Below are 17609 nucleotides of genomic sequence, written 5' to 3' on the forward strand. Positions count from 1 at the left end.
AAAGTGTTTTATGAAAGTTTTAAGTTGGTGTGCTATACCAGTTAATAGTTTGTTTCTCATTCCAAAATGTGAATTTATTATATAGCCAGAATGCATCATAATAGATTCTATATATGTGAAACTATGGATTAGATAAATTTGGAATAGCTTCAAAACTTTCAAGTAAAAAAAATCTGCCATATTAAATTTTAATTAACTCATTTACTGAAATTATCAAGACTCTTTCTTCAGAAATAGATTTATGTAAACATAAGACTTAATAAGAAAGAATATACATGATTGGAAGAAATATCCTTTATATTTTTAAAACATATTTTGACACATACCTTTGTGCCAAAGAGGGTTAAAGCAGGGCAATCTCACTGTTCCTTACAGACAGTAACTCTTGTGATCATGTAATGAAATACTTGATGACTGGGATTCCAGCTCTGTAATTCCATTTTGCTCCAGAAGCACAGTGCCACAAGTCATTTTATCTCACTATCATTAAGGTATGTAGTATTGCCTTTCTAGTTCCTGTACTAGGAATAAAACCAGACAACTCTGTTGCTCTAAAAGCAAGAGCATTTTCACCTTATTAAGCCCAGGCAGTTGATTCTGGCCTTGTTATTCAGATGTAAGTGAATATTAATGCCAAGGAAACGTAGGGAGCTTACACAAGGGATCTGGGGTTACAAGATAAAGATTTAAGGTTTTGTTCCATCATTTTTTATATCCTATTTGACACTGAGAAAATTGATAAAAATTTCCTACTTCTTCATCTATTAAATGGGGTTAATAATAACCTCCACTCAATGTCATTATGATTATGTAAAGATTGTACACTGTAAAATATTAAAACGTTCTATCTGGTTAAATTTTGGATCCTATGCAGTGAAGCCAGATGGCCACAGCTGTCCCAGATGTGATATTAAGGCAAACTATAATTGGAAGAGAAGGAAATATTGATTCCTTCTATCACTTTTTGTATTGTTCTTGGCATCAAATAAATCAAGATCCATTTTGCAAGCTGTATTTGTTTCTTTTTTAAGTTTGAGGATGATGACAAAAACTAGTTGCTTTGTGCTTCATTTAATTTATAGACTCTAATATTTCTTTGCTCTCAAATTGTAGATTGAAAACAATGATCTAGCCATTTCTTTAAAATATCATTACAAAAATTTTACATGATTAGGCAGCTTGCTTACTTTTCCTCTCAGTTATAGTTTAAACTATACACTTACTTATGACCCTGTGTATTTATATTAGGTTCAAAGTCTGTATATGAACTCTTCCAGCAATAGGTTTTCTTTTACTCTACACAGACATCTGATGGGTGCCGGTGACCTAAAAACAATTAGTTTACTTCCAAGTTTTATCCTATATGTGTGTGTATATATATATATATACTATATATATAGTTGCATATATATATACACACATATATACATATATATACATACATACATATACATATATACATATGTGTGAATATATACACATATATACATATATATACTATATATATATATAGTTGAAGAAGAGAAACCTGAGACTTGGAACCAGAATTTTAGAGGAGGGAAAGTAGAGACTTTCCAATCCAATCTCTTCGTTGAGGAGATGAGAAAGTTAAAGCGTGGTGATTTGAAGAGATGTATGCAAAGTCACATCATTAGTTATGTTAGTAGTGGAGTCAAGGCTGGGTCAGAGCTAGTCCGAGGGCTCCACATAGCTTCCCTCTGTATACTTTAGTGCTCTCAGTGGTTAGTTTCTTCTATTCTGAAACACTTATGTTTTCTAACTGTGAGCAACAACATTCTGTGACACTTTCAGGGCTGCTATACATGGAAGCACCTAACTGTCCATCATAGATGACTGGATAAAGGAGTTGTGAGATATATAGAATACTACTCAGCCATAAAAAAGAACAAAATAACGCCATTTGCAGGAACATAGATAGACCTGGAGACTGACATATTAAGTGAAGTAAGCCAGAAAGAGAAAGAAAAATATCATATGATATCACTTATATGTGGAATCTAAAAAAAAAATGAAACAAATGAACTTATTTACAAAACAGAAACAGACTCACAGACATAGAAAACAAATTTATGGTTACCAGGGGGAAAGGGAGAGTGGAGGGGTAAATTGGGAGTTTGTGATTTGTAGATACAAACTACTAGATATAAAATAGATAAACAACCAGGTCTTACTGTATAGCACAGGGATCTATATTCAATATCTTATAATAGCATATAATGAAAAAGAATATGAAAAGGAATAAATATATATATATATATACACACACACACACACACATACATGCGTAACTGAATCACTATATTGTTTTCCAGAAACTAACACAACATTGTAAACCAACTATACTTTAAAAAATAAATAAATAAAATAAAACTCAAATATTTTTATTTCATATTATCTCCTGACTTCTCTGACTTGCAATTATTCATATTATAGTCCTTTCACCAAGATATAGCCTCAAGTACTGGTTATACCAGACATGTACATAAGAGAAAACATTTTATATTTTAATTTTTTACTTCTTAGGGGGAGGCAGTTAGGTTTCTTTTTTTTTTCTTTACTTTTTTTATTGAGTAATAGTCATTTTACAATGTTGTGTCAAATTCCAGTGTAGAGCACAATTTTTCAATTATACATGAACATATATATATTCATTGCCACATTTTTTTTTTGCTGTGAGCTACCACAAGATCTTGTATATATTTCCCTGTGCTATACAGTATAATCTTGTTTATCTATTCTGCATTTTAAAATCCCAGTCTGTGCCTTCGCAACCCCCACCCCCATGGCAACCACAAGTTTGCATTCTGTGTCTATGAGTCTGTTTCTGTTTTGTATTTATGTTTTGTTTTTTTTGTTTTGTTTTGTTTTTTTAGATTCCTCATAAAAGCGATTTCTTTCTCTTCTGGCTTACTTCACTTAGAATGACATTCTCCAGGAACATCCATGTTGCTGCAAATGGCGTTATGTTGTCGGTTTTTGTGGCTGAAGACTATTCCATCATATAAATATACCACATCTTCTTTATTCAGTCATCTGTTGATGGACATTTAGGCTGTTTCCCTGTCTTGGCTATTGTAAATAGTGCTGCTATGAACATCGGGGTGCAGGTGTCATTTTGAAGTAGGGTTCCTTCTGGATATATGCCCAGGAGCGGGATTCCTGGGTCATACGATAAGTATATTCCTAGTCTTTTGAGGAATCTCCATACTGTTTTCCACAGTGGCTTTCCTTGCTTCCCTCTCCCACTCTTAATGATTTAGATGTCTTCTTTTACAATTTTGTGTTTATTCTATTTGTAATTCATGGTAGTTATCTCCTTTTCAGTTATGAGTTTCTCATTTTTGTAGCATCCTGTTCTTTTCTATTTAGAGTAGACCTGTCAATATTCTTTTAGCATGGGTTTAGTGTTGCTAAACTTTTAGTTTTTGCTTGTCTGTGAAGTTCTTTATCTCTCCTTCTATTCTGAAGGATAGCCTTGCTGGATTAGAGTATCCTAGGCTGCATCTTTTTTTTCATTCAGGAATTCGAATATGTCTTGCCACTCCCTTCTGGCCTGTAGTGTTTGTGTAGAGAAATCAGCTGAAAGCCTTATGGAGGTTCCCTTGTAACTCACTCTTTGTTTTTCTCTTGCTGCCTTTAGGATTGTTTCTTTATCCTTGACTCTGGCCATCTTGATTATGATATGTCTTGGTGTGGGTCTGTTAGGGTTCTTCCTGTTTGGGACCCTCTGAGCCTCCTGTACTTGGATATCTGATTCCTTCTTTACATTTGGGAAGTTTTCAGTCATGATTTCTTCCAATACCTTTTCAATCCCCTTTGTTCTTTCTTCCCCTTCTGGAACCCCTATTATGCGTAGATTGGCATGCTTTATATGATCCCATAGGTCCCTTATATTGTATTCATTGTTTTTTATTTATTTTTCTCTCAGCTTTTCTGATTGGGTGCTTTCTGTTGTCCTGTCTTCTAGGTCACTTATTCGTTCCTCTGCATTATCTAGCCTGCTTTGTACAGACTTTAGGTCAGCTCTCATCTCAGCAAATGAGTTTACTAATTCTACTTGGTTCTTCTTTATAGCTTCTATTTCATTTTTGACATATTTTATATCTCTAAACACTATTTCTTTTAGTTCCTTCAGTACTTTGATCACTCCTTTTTTTGAAATCTTGATCTAGTAGGCCATCAATGTCTATTTCCTTGGTCATGCTTTCAGGGGATTTCTCTTGATTTTTTAACTGGGAGTGGTTCCTCTGCTTCTTCATATTGCTCATATCTCTCTGGCACTGTGGCTTAAGGAATATCAGTTATCTAATTCTCCTGGAGACGGTGTGCTCTTAACGATTTTATCGAGAGGTCTTTGTGTCTTTGCCCTATTTCATGAACTCAGCTTGCTGTTTCCAGAGGCCCTCTGTTGGTGCCCTCGTCTGTGCTGCTCCCAGTGGCTGTAAGCTAGCAGATCGCGCCCCCTCCTAACACTGGGTCAGGAGCTGAGCTCTTACCCGGTGAGCAGGCGGGTCACTCCCCTTCCCGGTGCCAGTCAGATGCTGCACTCGGGCAAGGCAGGTGGGCAGATTGTTCCCCCTCCCAGCACCGTGGTCAGATGCTGCGTTCCTGCCAGGAAGGTGAGTGGCTGCCCGCCCTCTCCCGGTGCTGGTCGCTCGGCTGATCTGTGCAGCTGTCTGCTCCGCCTCAGGTTGGCACTCCCACGGTGGGCTCGGGGAAGACCGCAGAACGGCCCCGCCCCTGCTCTGTGCCAAATCTCAGCTCCTTGTTTGTCTTGGCGGCGCAAGTTCTCTGAGGTGCCAGGGCAGAAAGATCCTATCTGCCTCGGGCTGTAAACAAGTCTCAGTCCTGCCCAGGAGGTTGCGGAGCCCCTGGGTGCAGATTCAGGTCTCAGCCCCGCCCCTGCCTGGGCGCTGTGCATAGGAGGAGATGGCGGCTGTGGCTGAGCCCCGCCTCTCTTCTTGCGAGAAGTGCCAGTAATGGTGGCATGGGTCTGAGGAGACAAAGGCTACGGCGCCCCTTCCCCCAGGGCACACCGGCCATGTTGCTTTGCTTTTTTTGCAATTTATGGGGGACCGAGGTGGTTCTGCTCTGTGTCCCCTCCCAGCCATGGTGCACAGCACCCTGCAGTCCCCTGGGGCTGCCTCAGTGCAGCTGCCTCAGTCCTCCACCCGGCTCAGGCGGCCTGTCCCTGCCCCAGCTGCCAGCTCACGTCTCGGGATGGGTGTCATGGGGACCCTTTGTGCCAGTTTAACTCAGTTCTGTCAGTCAAGGGGTTCTCGGGGCAGATCTGAGCCTCGGAGGCTCCCCCTCCATCCCGCTGGTCTCTCTGTTGGAGAGGGGAGACCCAGCAAATGAGCACCAGTCCTCCTTTGCCACTCCCTCCCCGCGGGACTGGTCCTGCACTGTTTTGCTTTTTCTTCTTTCTTTTTTCCTTTTCTCCTACCAGATTTTTGGTGTCTTTGTCTTTCGAAGAGAGTGATGTTCTGTCGGAGTTTGTCAGGTGCTCTGGATGGCTGAGTAGGTCCACAGATGTGAGTTTTGGTGTATTTGTGGGAGAGGGTGAGCTACGAGTGTCCTTCTACTCCACCATCTTGCTTCTCTCAGATTTGTTTGTTTGTTTGTTTATTTATTTATCTAATGGAAGTACTGGGGATTGAACCCAGCACCTTGTGCACACTAAGCATGTAATCTACACTGAGCTATACCCTCCCCTAAGAAAACATTTTTTTAAAAAGACCTCAAAATAGTGATGCAGTTGTACAAAAAACCAGACAATCTGATTTGATATATTATTGGAAAAACAAAGTTGTTTAAACAAAAGAGAAAGCAAGAGAAGAAACAGAGAAAACCCCGGACACCTCAGACCCTCAGAATAAATCCTATGTCCTCAGAAACTACAACCAAGTTCCCTAATTAAGTACAATATGATTCTCATTAAACTTTCGTTGTTGTCAGCATGAGTACTGTAAATCAAATAAGAGAAAAAAGAACATTGGACTAATTCTTTCAAAGACCATTTCATCTTTCTGCATTTGTTTCCAAACCTGAAAGCTGAGGACTTTGAAACTAAATTATCTTTAAGTTACTGCCCAGTTATAACTTTTGTCATTTTCAAGGCATTTGACTCATTACCTCCATCTTTTGTTCTTCCTCTACTGACTAATCAAAACCAACAAACCTAGGGTTTTCTATAATCCTGAAAGTTCAAAACTTTCAGAATTTTATTCATATTTTCTAAATACCCATTTACAAAAATTTTAGCACTTCATTTTTTTTTAAATGTCAGCACTTCAATCATATTTTGTGAGTATCCATTGGTCAGAGTGGTGCAATATTCTTTGAACCAGACCATCTTTGGATTAGTTAATGCAAAGTTAGAAAAAAATTAAGAATGATGGCTCTGAGAATTAACATGTGACATTTCTAATTTAATTGGTAGGATCTAAATAACATGTAAGAAAATACTGTCAGTGTGATGTAGTTGTCCAGGTAATTGCAGAATTTCAACAATGTAAATCAAACTGGTTTTTGATTAATAAATGAAATGGTAAGAGCACTATTACAGTCGTGACTGCTTGTTAGCTTATTTCTTGAATGAAATGTTGGTCTCTACACATTTATTTATTACCATGCCACTGGCAAAGCAGATGGATCATTGATTCTAAGCTACTAAGTGTTGTATAATATTCTTTCATCCCACAAAGGAAAGGAGTGATAGGAAAACAATAATGAGCTGTATGTAAAAATGCAGCTCAGTGACTGTTACCTGTGACATGTGAGAGGGTGACTGTCTGGGATGACCTGCATCAAAAATCACATTTTAGACTGCATCAGCTTCTGTCACACCTTCTACCAGAGTTGCTGTCAAGAACAGGTTTACTATGGATATTAGCTCAACTCTCAGGTCCCAGTGGGGATGCCAGTGAGCCATACCCCTGAGAGAAGAGCAGCCCTGGAGGAGGCTGCCTATAGAATTCTGTCTAGAGAACAACTCCTCTCAAATGATGTTGGAATAAGCACTTTCAATAATTCAATCTGATTCTTGCTTTAAAGATATAAGAAACCCATTTCAACCAAATGTTAAGTCAGAAAAAAGTGTTAAATGTGGGGTTTGTTAATAATTTTAGTGCCAATTTTTGCTGAAAGCATATATATTTACTTTAATAACTCCCCTCCCAAATTGTATACTATCTCTCCAAATTTCTTTCTTTGTACATGTTTCACTACTCTAAAGAAGCTTTTTGATACTATTATAAAAGCTCAAGATGAGATTTTTGTTCTTAAGTGATAAATTACAGTGTTCATCCTCAGTGTTGATGAACCATCCTCACTCCACCACTCACTCTCCATCTCCCCAAAATCAGCAGTTGTATTTCTAGCAAGTCCCCTGTGATCAGCTGCATTAAAGATCAGATTAAGGCATTAGAGAAGGAAAGATTGCAGGCTTTCAAGTCATGTAAAACTTGGATTCAAATGCAGGATCCATCACTTTCTATCTGTGAAACATTGAGCAAGATGTTTAACCCAAATCCTAAACTGCTCATCTGTGAAATGGGCATATGAACTGGACCTAATTCACGAATTGTGAAGATAAAATGATATAATACATGGAAGTATATAGCACAGTGAATGGCACAAAGAAACAGCCCATAGATGTTATTGTTACGTTTAGCATAGTTTTATTATGCATTATGTTAGTCACTATTTTTAAGTTTCTCTTATATGGTATTTATTTTTCATATTCATGTATACATATTTAAGAAGGAAGGAAAGTAAGATTTTGAAATTAAATGTAATACATATACACATGGAAAAACTTAGCACTTTAAAATAGGATTGCCATTGTTCTGTCATTTAGTTTTTAAAGAAATTTATTTTTATGGTATTGTGCAAAAGCATCAGTCTACAATGGATGGAGGTGGGTGGCCTGGGGGAAACACTAGTGGTCTTTCATCACAAAGAGCTAAAGAAGCCATGCCTAGAAGAGGGCATCTTTTACTTTAATGTCAATGCAAATTCCCTGGGCTAGATGCAGCTAAGTGTCTGCATTTCTAACAAACTCCAAGTGATGCTGATACTCCTCAGAGGACACACTTTGGTAAAATATTAGAGCATTCAGACTAACCTGAAGAACTTCTAAAGCATTTATAGTTAGTAGACAACATATTGGTCACCCTAAATCAACTAAGTGGACTGATGAAGTATATATAAAACTTAATTAGGAGAAGTGAAAATGTTTGAGGCACCTACGTTGTATTATTATATATCAGTATTTTGGGAAACACTTGCAGTGTAAATATACGAGAATATCTTTACTCTTGATATAGGGAAGATCTTGGCTCCTTCAAGAGGCAAGGAAAAGGGCTTTGGTATTGTCATCTCTCCTGGGGCGGAGTCTGATCATTCTGTCACAGCGCAGGTGTACCTAGAGGCCTTGCAAAGCTGCCTCAGGAATATGGGAGATGGAAGGTTCTAGGACATTTGTCTCCTACACAACGGGGGAAGGGTGAGAGGAGAAATTTTCACTGAACTCTCACATTTGGTTAAAAATGCCTGTGGTAAATTCCATCTAATGACAGCAATGAATTGGTGAGGAAGATGAATACTAGAAGAAACCCCTGGGCTAACAAAGAATGAACCAAGAACCATTCCTATCTAATCTCTAATCTCTCCACTTTGCCTCTCATCAAATCACAACTCCTCAGTACTGAGACAGTAAGGATTTCTACCTGGATATTGCTGACCCAAATGTTCTCCCTCATCCAACCATCTATGCCTCACCAGCTCACTGACAAACATGGACTTTGAAATGAATAATCGGTCCCTACTTAAAAATATATTTTAAAATTTCTCTTTCAGTCACATATTAATTATTATGCCAATTCTTTTACTTAGAATACCCTCCTCCTCCAAAAATCATTTTTGCTCTGTCAAGTATCTGCTGAAACATAAAACTATCACATAAAGTGTGTTTTTTTTTTTTGTCCAAGTGTATGACTAACAAATTTTATGAAATTTCTTCCTGCTTTCCTGAATCCTGGACATCAGTAAATTATGGATTTCTATGTACTTGTCATGTGTTTATATTTTTTCATCAATTTGAGAGATCAGAAAACCAAAAGTTTCAGAGATGGTCTATGATCTTTTCATTATTAAAAATCATTTATAGCATTTAATTCACCATGTACTAAATGAATATTGTTGATTGCTTTTATATTTCTGCTTCTAGAACAAATATTTTCTAGAATCCTGTTTCATTTTGATTTTCTTTTAGGTGAATATGCTAAAATAATAAGACAATTTTTAGAAAATGAAAAAATAGAAAGCATTTTGTATTCCTCAACTTTCTATTATGATTAATTATTGGCATTCAGAGAAATTTATTTTACTTGAATCTTCACAACATATCTATAGTGATTCTGGTTTCTGTTAATTGATTATAGCCCAGAATAATAAATTATTTACTCAAAAATTGCTAGCCATTGTATCAAAAATGTCCTAGGACATCCCTTGTGAAGCCCAGAGTTTGCAGGGAAAGATTCATTCATAGTTAACAACTGTAGGTTATAAGTCCTAGTAAAGGTACAAAGTCTTTCTGGAGTGCAGTTTGATTAAGATATCAAGGAAGGTCCTACAGATGAAGAAATAAGGGTTTTGCAACACTGAATGAAGGTATATGTTCTAGAGTCGAATAGACTTGAATTGAGTCCTCATTCTGTCATTGATTAGCTATGTGATCTTGGGCAAATTTAACCTCTAGGTTTTCATTTGCTCATCTGGCTGTTGTTAGGCTAACTGAAAGTCTACGCTGGAACATGAAGAAAGAGAGGGACACTGCATCAATTGCAAGAAGGCACAGATCTCATCCCTAATCATCCTGGCCTGGATGAGGAGTTTGGATTTCACTCTCAGCGCAAAGGGAATTTCCTGAAAAGATACACATCGGGAACTAACAAGATGTGATTTACTTTTTTAAAAGACCACTCTGGTTGTAGTGTGGACAAGACTAACGTAGAGGAAGATTGGAAGCGTGGAGTGTTAAAGCCTGAGTCCATGTGAGAAATGATGATGCTTACAGACCTAGAGAGAGACTGACAATGACGAAGAGTCAGGAGGTTACTGAAGTAGCCTATGGAACAGCGTGTGAGCTGGGTCAAAAACAAGTAGGGTGGATAGGAAATGTGGATCCCAGAGATTCTGTGGAGATAGAAGCATAAAAATAAAAACAATATTTACAGATGGAGAGAGACAGTGGGGCAGCACTCACATGGCAAATTTTCAGTATATCTTAAAAAAAAAAAAGTCTGACATAAGAATAACAAGTACAGGAAAAGAAGTCAAACATTTTAATATAATAATATTTTTCAGAGAGAAAATAGCATTTTTTAGGACTCATTATATATATTTTGGGGTATATTTCCTCTAGATACTTGAAGGCAAGAATGATCATTTTAAATTAATTGCATGTAGAAAGCCACATATTTACTTAAACATCAAAATATTAGCTGCTCTCTCAATATGAAACGGTAGTTTTTTGCTTTCTGAAATAGAATCCATACCCTCTGATCAATGACTAAATTGAAGGGCTTTTATCACAACTCTCAGAAAGAGATTTTATTTACAAACAAAATGATATTATGTGCCTGGTATGAAAATTCTGATAGAATAATTTTTCCTGAACAACCTGTAACTTTTGGTGAAATAGTGCCTGAGAACTGGGGAATAATATTTTACTTGATTCTTCATTAAGCTTGGGCTTATTTTTGTCATTTAATTTATACTTTATTTTATCATTTAGATGAATCACCATCTTGAAAAGATTAATCTGTTTTTTAAATATGAACTCTTAAACTCTCATGGCAAAGCTTCATGAGAATTTAACAACTGTTTCAGCTCAACTACCAGTGGGAGGCCTGTATTGTGCCTGTGTCTCCAGGTGGGGGGCCATTTATTGAGCATTTGCTATAAGCTGATGTCATAGTAGTCCTGAGTTTACAGCAAATAGCAAACATTTGATTTTTAAACCATTTGAATATTAGATCATTCACTTATAAAACAGGTATTTATTGAGCATTTACTACGTGGCAGGAACTATTCTGGACACTGTAGATACAACATTGAATACGCTAGATTAAAAACCTTGTCTTCAGGAGGCTCACAATCTAGTAAGGAAAAATTGTTTATTACAATGAAATAACAATACCCTTGCATATACATTGGACATATGCAAATTATATAAATTGTTTGAATTTAAGTTACTTTAATTTTTAATTAATAGTAGAGATTATTATATGAATCAACTTTAACCCACATGTATGTATTGATGACTTCAAACAATTACATAGTACACTCCTGCATCTGTTACTTTATTCATTGTTACACATGAGGGCTGTAAGTGCCCATCAGACATTTTAATTAAATTGTAGAGTACTCCTCTCATGTGTAATTATCACAAATATTAAGAGATACCTATGGCTTATTTGTTTGTTATTTTGTCATATTTTGATTCTTTTTTTCATAAACACATCAGTAAGTAATTCAAAATGATTGTTAATGAAATTTAAAGTCATGATGAGTGAAGCTATGGAACAAAAAGTTTAACTGCAATACCTGTAATTCTTTTTCAGAGTTCTTTCAGAAAATTCTTTTGGAAGCTAATGTTTTTCTTGGTGATTTAAAGGGAAATGCCTTAGAAGTTTCTCACTATGCTCCAATGCAGACATGAGAATATGACCAAATGAAGTAAGACCCCTGGATAATAATGAACATTTCAGCAGCAATTCGTAGAGTGCTTTCTGACAGTACCCTCTAGAACTGCATAAAGAATACACTGAACTATGTAGCAATCAGCTAAAAGCCTGATTAGGCAAGCAATGTTTAAGCAAATATTTCAAACACTCAAGATTGATCCCTGGAAGTTTTTAAGCACGGGAGCAGCCTTCTTTTTTTTACCACAGACAATAAGCCCATGGAGACAGAATCAAATCTAAAATGCAAAAGCAGGACTTTCGATATAACTGAAAAGCAAAAGTGAGGCACAATTCCAGCAATCTAAACAATGAACTGCATAATTTAGAAGTTGCATCTCTGGCTTATAGGCTACCAGTGCCTATAAAGTGCCATCTGTGCACCTGAGGGCTGTCCTGAGCCAGTGAGGTCCTGAGCCCAGATATACCAAGGAATTAGAAAGTGCACTCTCCTTTTATTAGATCACTAGCAACCTATCAGCTAATTAGGTGCTTCGGGTTTGGGGAGATGTATTCTGAGAAAAAAATAATAAATACCTTCTCATCTATTAATTGCCAAAGCTAATAAATATTTCTTACTCCATCACAAACACTCAGAACCACATTACAGACACAACACACAATCAGACACACACACATACAGAGAAAGAGTGAGAGAGAGATACTGATGTCTCTTCTGTGACCATATATTGTTGCATCTTGGAGATATAATCTGAATTGTTTGAGTACATTTCCTTAAACTGGTTAAATTACTTGAAATAATTGTTATTCAAATTGTGAATCAGGTGGCAAAGCGACAGGATACCACCTCTCCAAAAGCAGGACAGCAACTACCTCAAAGTAACTACCTTGTTAATGACCATCAGCCTTGGCAACAACAATAAAAGTTAATATGTAGTTTTCCATGTGCTAGGATCATGCTAAAGGCTTTGAAGTCAAAGATCCCAATGCTTACAAGTCCCTTTAGCCCCCAACACTTTATAGACGTTAAGCTAATTGCCCAACATCACACAGCAAGTAAGGGGCAGTATTTGAATGCACATTAATCAGATTAGAGAATGCTTGTCACTTTACGCTGCACATGTGATTTTAACATTTTTAATAACAGGGTTTACATACAGTATCAACTTCTTTTATTCTTCTATGTCCTTTTCTAACCAAGTTAAGAAACAAAATTACATTTTTTGTTGTTGCTGACCAATTACTTTTTCACACCAAAATGAACTTTTCAGCTAGGACATTACGGAAATCATTCAAAAGCCAATTATTCATTATTATCAGAAAAGTAAATCTGTTGTACCTAAAAGAATGCTTTGGATGAAGGAACACATAGGGCTGTTTTAAAAGTATCCATTTTACCCTTCGTCCTTCTCAAAGGGGAATGTGGGAAATAAAGATATTTCCTCGACATTGGTGGAAGTTGCATAGCCTACATGAGCAATTATTTTTAAATACTGAGGGTTAAATTTCTGTACCAGCTGAAGGTTCCAGATGGTGTATCAAGCAGGAAGCCAGAAACAAGTTGGCTCCAAAATATATCCTTGAAGTAGCTGTATGAGAACAGAATTGCTTGAAAATGGTAGTGTCATCACGGATGATAAACAAAATATGTCTGGACCCATGGGACCAATAACATAAACAGGAAAGCTAAGAATAAGAGGTTCATTCATCTGATGAGGATATCACCAAAGCTCTTGACTCAGAATAATTTGCAAATATACAAAATTACATGTTCAATTAAATTTGAGAAGTTCTAAATCCAAATAAATGAAACAAACTAAATCAATGTAACCTTCTCCAACAGCATTCATACATAATGTTTGACAGAAGGTTAAAGACTGAAAGGACCATAGAGTTTATCTGTCCTACCCTCTCATTTAACAGGTGTGCAAACTGATTGAAAGCATGACCTAAATTCAGCGCACAGCATTATCAATCAATTCATTTAATTACATTGTTGTGACAGTGGGCTTGTAATAAGAAATTTATGTTTGGTCTTTGTACTGTTTCCAAAACAGAGCTCCTAAAACCTGTGCAATGAAAGTGATAAAGATATCATTTATTATGTTAATAAGATGACTTTTGGAAAGTACTAGTTAAGCTAAGGATGGAGGCTGGGTGCCTGGAGACCCAACCATTTGATTTTAGGGTTGAATCTTTCAGTCCCATCCACCCTTCCACCTTCTGGGAGGGGAGAGGCATTGGAGGTTGAATCAATTGCTAATGGTCAATGATTTAATTAATCATGCCTATGTAACAGAGTCTCCGTAACAACCCAGAAGGATGGGGTTCAGAGAGTTTCCAGGGTGGTGAACACTCGGGGATTTGGGGAGAATTGGCGCTGGAAGGGAGCACGGAAACTCCGTGCCTTTCCCCCATAACTTGCCCTAAGCATTTCCTCCATCTGGCTTTTTCTGAGTTATATCTTTGTACTTTCACATTGATGATGTAGTAAGTAACTCTGATTTCTATGAGTCACTCTAGAAAATTCATCAAATCCAAGGAGAGTGTGCTGGCAACTCCAATCCATAGCCTGTCAGAAGTACGAGCGACCACCTGGACTTAGACTGGCCTCTGAAGTGGAGGGGTGGGCAGTCTTGTAGGACTGAGACCTTAATCTGTGGAATCTGACACTGTCTCCAGGTACATAGTGTCAGACAGATTGAATTGTAGGATACTCAGCTGGCTTCCAAAAACTGCTTGTTGGTGCTATGGAGAAGACAGCATCCACACCCACATTAGAACTGGCAGAAATTTCAACAGCAAATTAGGAAATACATAAATGTAGCTGACCATTTTCTCCTTTTTTAGTATTCATACAACATTGGTTATAAAAATGACCACCAAAAGTATCGATCATGTGCCCTAGGTTCTTAGCACAGCAATACAAATTAATATAATGATAATAAAATTTTAAAAAACAAAATAAATAAAAGACACATGGGGAGAATTAGCTTATTTGATATACTTCCAACTGGAATTTCATAGGGATTATAAAATTGATAAGAAAAAAATATTAGAAAAGAAGGGAAATAAAAAGTACAACCAACTTGAAAATAACTTGTTCTCTCATTTCCAGGTGAGGGCCTTTGCCATATGGATAAACCTCTAGTTATTGTTGTTAAGGATAGTTAATTTACTATGTTTCAGGTGTACAGCAAAGCGATTCAGTTTTATATATATATATATATATATATATAGTTCTTTTTCAGGTTATTTTCCATTATAGGTTATTACAAGATATTGAATATAGTTCCCTGTGCTATACAGTAGGTCTCTGTTGTTTGTCTAAAGAATATGGAACTCTTCACAAATTGCATGTCATCCTTGCGCAGAAGCCATGCTAATCTCTGTATCATTCCAATTCTAGTATATGGGCTGCTGAAGTGAGCACTCTGATTCTTGAAAATGTGAAAAAATCTTGAAAGGCACAGTAAGTGATAGGATCTAGGCAAGGATTTTTAAAACACTTTTCTTTTTAAAATAATTTTAGACTTACAGAAGAGTTGCACATATGGTATAGAGAGTTTTCAAATAAACTTCACTCAGCTTCCCCTAATATTAACATCTTACATAACCATTGTACAATTATCAACACCAAAAACTTAATACTAGTTCTATCCTATTAACTATTGTAGACTTTATCCAATTTTTTTTTTTTCAGTTTGAGGATCTAACCAAGAATGCCACTGCAATTAATTGTCATGTCTTTTTCATCTCCTTCAATCTGTGGTAATTTCTAAGTATTTCTTTGTCTTTCATGTCATAGATGCTTTTAAAGAATACAGGTCAGGTATTTTGCAAAATATCCCTCAATTTGGGTTTCTCTAAGGTTTTCTCGTGATAAAATTGAAGTTACAAATTTTTGTCAAGCATACCACAGAGGCCACGTGCCCTTGAGAGAAGTCGCTGCGTCAAATAAGGGATACATGAAGGTCGTATGTCTTACTGCTGGCATGTGAACTTTAATCATTTGGTTAAGATGACATTTGCCTGGTTTCTCCATTGTAAGTTAATTTTTCCCTTTGTAATTTAGTTCTTCTTTTTCAGCTTTGGCCAATGGGACCTTTTCAGGTTTCCTCCTGTGTCCCTTTAATATGTCCCTATATTTTTGGTTTTTGAGCACTTCCTCACTGACTAATACTATAAGATGGGCCAAGTATCGTCTAGTAATTTGCTTTCCCTAGGCTTGGAATCATTTATTTTTCCAAGATCATTTTTTTTTTTTAAATTGGAGAATGATTTTTAGAACCCAAGATCTGGACTTTAGGTGAACATTGCTACAGGATTATCATTGCTTCTAGACCATCTTAGTGACCAGGGCTAGGAAATTACATATATTGATATAGATATAAAGTATATATAGACACACACACAACACACACGTGTCACACACACACACGTGACATCTGCTCTTTCTAGCCAGTTTTCTGTGTGTGTGCATATGCAAGTATACACAAGCATGCATATATATGCAAGGATCTATGTAATTGTTTTATCTATCTCTGTGTGGATATTTATAAATATATACACTGGGTTTATGCAGAATTCCTCTTTTTCTTTTTTGTAACATTTATCCAATGGTGCAATACTTGGATTTCATTATCCACAAATATTTACTTATTTGTTACATAGGTAAAGTAGTTTCAGAATTGAGAGCTCACATCTCTGGGAGAAACAGATTTTATCAATTTAAGTTCAACATTTGTATACTATTCTTTTTATCATTACAGTATTTAGTTAAAATATTCTTTTCTTTAAGTTGCAGCATCTACTTCTTTCTTTCCCACCCCTTCGGGAGTTAATACCATTTATTTGTAATACAGTTAGATTCCTTGTCATAATTTGCATTCTGTTTTGGTTCCCCCAATATCCTGGTTGATTTTTAATTTTTTCAGACATTAAAATGCCCTCTTTTTGGTGTACACTTCTATGAGGTTTGAAAACTACAGAGAGCTCTATGTTCACTACCACAGTGCCACACAGAACCACTGTATGAACTAATTTTTGACATGCCCTAAATTCACCTGTGCTGTCCTTCTGTAGTCCTACATCCTTCCATCACCCAACTACTGGCAACCACTAGTATCTCCCATACCAACAATTTTGCCTTTTCCAAACTGTCATAGAATGGAAACATGCATGTAGCCTATTAGGTTCTGTTTCTTTCAGTCAGTAAAATGTACTTAACAGGCATCTATGTTGTTGTGAATTGATAGCACTTTTTAAATTGCTGATGTACCTTTCAAAGTGCAAATGTTTCATCATTCATTATCCATTCACCTGTAGAAAAATATATTGATTGTTTTCAGTTTTTGGTGATTATTAATAGTGCTGCTATAAACTCCACACATAAACATTTTTGAAAACATGCATTTTTACTTTATTTTCATTAATATCCAAGAGTAGGAGTGCTAGGTTGTATGGTTAGTTTTATTTAGCTTCATAATAAACTCCACATACTGTTTTCCAAAATAGCTGTATCATTTTGCACTCCTACCATTAATATTTGGTTGTTCTGTTTTGCCTTTCTAGTGAGTGTGAAGTGGTAGCTCATGGTTTTAGTTTCTAGTTCCCCAAAGGCAAATAATGTTGAGCATTTTTTCATACCTTTATCATCCAGCCACGTATCTTCTTTAGTGAAATTTCTGTTCAGAACTTTTTCCCATTAACTTTATTTGGGTTGTTTATTTTCTTACTGTTGATTTTTAAGAGTTTTTCATATATTCAGGATATAATTTTTTGTCAGACGTATCATTTAAAAGTGTTTTTCCCAATCTGTATCTAACCTTTCCATTCTCTTAATAGTGACTTCCACAGAGCAAAATCTTCATAAAT

At 36.4% G+C, this 17609-nt stretch overlaps 1 non-coding gene across 1 annotated transcript; it reads right to left on the reverse strand.

Moving 5' to 3' along the window:
* Positions 1-15062: 15062 nt before the first annotated feature.
* On the reverse strand, positions 15063-15165 carry LOC123619859 (U6 spliceosomal RNA). Its single transcript, XR_006728599.2, has one exon. It is a non-coding gene; the product is annotated as a U6 spliceosomal RNA (small nuclear RNA).
* Between the last annotated feature and the right edge of the window lie 2444 nt (positions 15166-17609).

This window comes from Camelus bactrianus, chromosome 8, assembly GCF_048773025.1.
Source record: "Camelus bactrianus isolate YW-2024 breed Bactrian camel chromosome 8, ASM4877302v1, whole genome shotgun sequence".
Lineage (NCBI taxonomy): Eukaryota > Metazoa > Chordata > Mammalia > Artiodactyla > Camelidae > Camelus > Camelus bactrianus.